The 3,138-nt window shown below is 28.1% G+C and overlaps 2 pseudogenes; both read left to right on the forward strand.

The window, feature by feature from the left end:
• Positions 1-206: 206 nt before the first annotated feature.
• Positions 207-774, forward strand: LOC112591767 (annotated as a pseudogene).
• Positions 775-1,448: 674 nt separating this feature from the next.
• Positions 1,449-2,972, forward strand: LOC112591768 (annotated as a pseudogene).
• Positions 2,973-3,138: the final 166 nt, after the last annotated feature.

Consider the following 3,138-nt stretch of genomic DNA (forward strand, 5'->3'; position numbering starts at 1 on the left):
AGCATTGTAGTAAGACCTACCAGGCAGCATATAAGCAAACCCATTACATTGCTAGAGACCCATAGAAATAGAGAGCTCATTGGTCCTATTACATTTGGATAACATGATAAAATTATCAATGTTTTCAAATTTGATATTTTTCATTAGAATAGATTTGTTAATTAACATTTTAATTATTTAATAAATGACGTATCCATCATTTAAATATGAACAACAAAGATGACAATGCAAATATTACTTATATTTATCCAGACATTACTAATAATAATAATAATAATATCAATGTGTACAGCTTGGTAAACTAAATTATTTAAATTGGAAACGTTCGAACTAGTGTTCCAAAAGGGCAGCGAATTGTGTTCGTAAGTATTTTATATTGTATTTACAACTATTTATGTTATAGAAATCTTAACTAAAACCATCTTTAAACATTTTTAGAAAAAGTTTGTTTGTCAACATAGTGGATTTCAGAAGCCTAGTATATCTGAAAATCAAAAGGCCTTTCGAAATGCTGAAGTCCAGCTAATGTTAAGGCTGTTATTAAACTGACACAGTATCTACAAGGAAGAAAGATCCATTTATTAAGGTATTTATAAATTCAATTAAACTCATAATAATTTTTGTCTTTGTTTAGCTTGTGAATTTGTCCAGATCATGTATGGTAATATATTATTCTGATACTATTTTAATTTTAATTTTGCAATTAGTTTTTGCAGACTCAAATATGTTGAATTTGTGAAATAAAATTAATTCTACATTTTACAGATTGATTGAAAGTCATAGTAAAATAAGGCCATAACATTTCTAAGATTTTAAATGTAAACAATTTATGTTATGTGACTGATAAAAATAAATTTATTAAATAAATTGGTACTTTAAATTTGTGTTAATTTTTACTAACAAATATTCAGACTGTATTATACAGTCTTTATTGTATTACACTGTAATTTGAAACAAATGTTCGGTAGCTATACGGTTTTGTGAACACCGTATGAAGATCGGTTATACCTTCCGGTGCTCCTTCTACCAACTACGGGAAGATAGGGGAAAAAAGAGTAATTCGGATGATTCTGACAGCCTTATATGTATTACGTTTATTGACATTTGTATTTTGAATATTGGTTTTGTGTTTTGATATCTTGAATAATGATTTGTTTGTTCTGATTGTTTTTGTATTCTTCTTCATGTTTTTAACTTGTGATATAAACTGGTAACAGAAAGGTTTAGTATGTTACATAGAAAAATATAAAATTACCACTTGTTTATTATTTATTAACAAATACACAGACTATATTGTATTACACTGTTTTGGTATAGTATTAAACAATATGCCTGACAATATTTCACCAATGATGTGACGAAACAACAACACTAATAATTGGAATAACACAATAATAATAACAAGCATTACAATAAATATGTATATTTATATTACAGAAAGGTTTAGTATGTTGTATAGAATATATAATCATCATACCCATACTATAAAATCTGCTGAAAGTCTCAGATTTATTCCGGCTGGTGATGATGTAAAAATATGTTTTATGAGTATTTTGATTCTGGAATGGTATAACTAATCACAAAATATCATGAACAATTATTGGAGTTAAAAGAGGATTTCACATTGAACATTTTGCTAATGGAGGCATTAATCCATGTTCACGGTTCGTTATTGGCACGATATTTGAGAAGTTTGAATTTAGGTCCACGTAGGTGATGGATTAATTGAGGTAAATATCCAATTATAGCAATAAAGAATAGTATACTTACATAATATTAGATACAGATGATACAAATGAGTAAGGCGCTTAGCATACATATTAATGTAGCTTTATTATTTAATTTTAATATAGAAATTAAAAGAAAAACAAGAAATATTCAGTAAATGGCATTACTGTTTTATTCAAAGAAATCCATTTGCTGTAATTGTTATAACACCATTATGAGAAGAGCTCATCAAATGAAAGAGGCAAAAGAAATAATATTTGTTGCTGACAGCACAAGTGCATGTGATCCTTTGAATCATTCAATAACATTTATGTGCCCAAGTTCTGCAGGGGCAGTGCCTTTAGCCATCATTTTAACAAAAGGTCAAACGTATGAGAGTGTTATTGTCAAGGATTTAAATTAATAAATGAAGCTGTTCTAGAAAGTTTTTGTGGACAGGGATATCCCAATTATTTACTGATCAAAGCTCAGGCTGAAATTAATGCCATCAATAATGTTTGCCAAAGAGTAACACGTTACTTTGTACATTCCATGTCTTGCAAGCAGTTTGGCGATGGTTGTGGATTCAGCTCATAAAATTCCTATTGAAAACGTAAACCATTAATGAAATTATTTCAAAACATTTTATATGCCGATAATATAATTGATGCAGAAAATGCTTACAAAAAAGGTTGGAAATGAAGAGTTTCAATGGACAAAATATTTGTGTAATTATTGGACATATAAAGAAAATGGTGTATATGTTTTAGGGACAGTTATTCTAGAGGTCATGTAACTAACAATTACTGTGAAGTAGCAGTTAGACTTTATAAAGATCATGTTTTAGGTAGAGTAAAGCGTACAATGTGTTAGCTTTAATAGATTTAACTAGTACAGCTTTAGAAGATTATTATAAAAGAAGACTAAGAGAATTTGCAGACAGTAGAAATTCCTCAATCAGATTAATGTACAAAAATGATGAAGAAAGTTACATATATAAAAAAAGATATGATTGTACAAGAAAATGACTATGAATTTTTAGTGCCAAGTGAACAGAACAAACATTATTATATTATGTTAATATTAAATGTGGTCTTTGTTCATACCGAAAGTTTGGTTGGAAAAGTTTTAGAAACATCAGTACGCTATTTTTCAATTTTAATAAATTGATAATTTTCCTTCTATAACTGCTACAGACCGTTTTAATATAGCTAAATTGCCTTTGAGATCAAGTCTTGATAAGTCATTTTTATGATCCATTTTAAAAGTAGAAGCTGTAATAGAATAAAAGAAATGAGACAGAATTAATAATACAAATATTAATAACGATAAAATGTACAAAATTAAATTTAATAGAACCCATACCAAGTTCCAGCTCAGAATCAAATGATAGCAGCAAATTGATAAGCAATACGTAACTGAACGGCACAA

The sequence above is a fragment of the Melanaphis sacchari genome, unplaced genomic scaffold (genome assembly GCF_002803265.2).
Source record: "Melanaphis sacchari strain LSU unplaced genomic scaffold, SCAv2.0 Contig1433_pilon_pilon, whole genome shotgun sequence".
Lineage (NCBI taxonomy): Eukaryota > Metazoa > Arthropoda > Insecta > Hemiptera > Aphididae > Melanaphis > Melanaphis sacchari.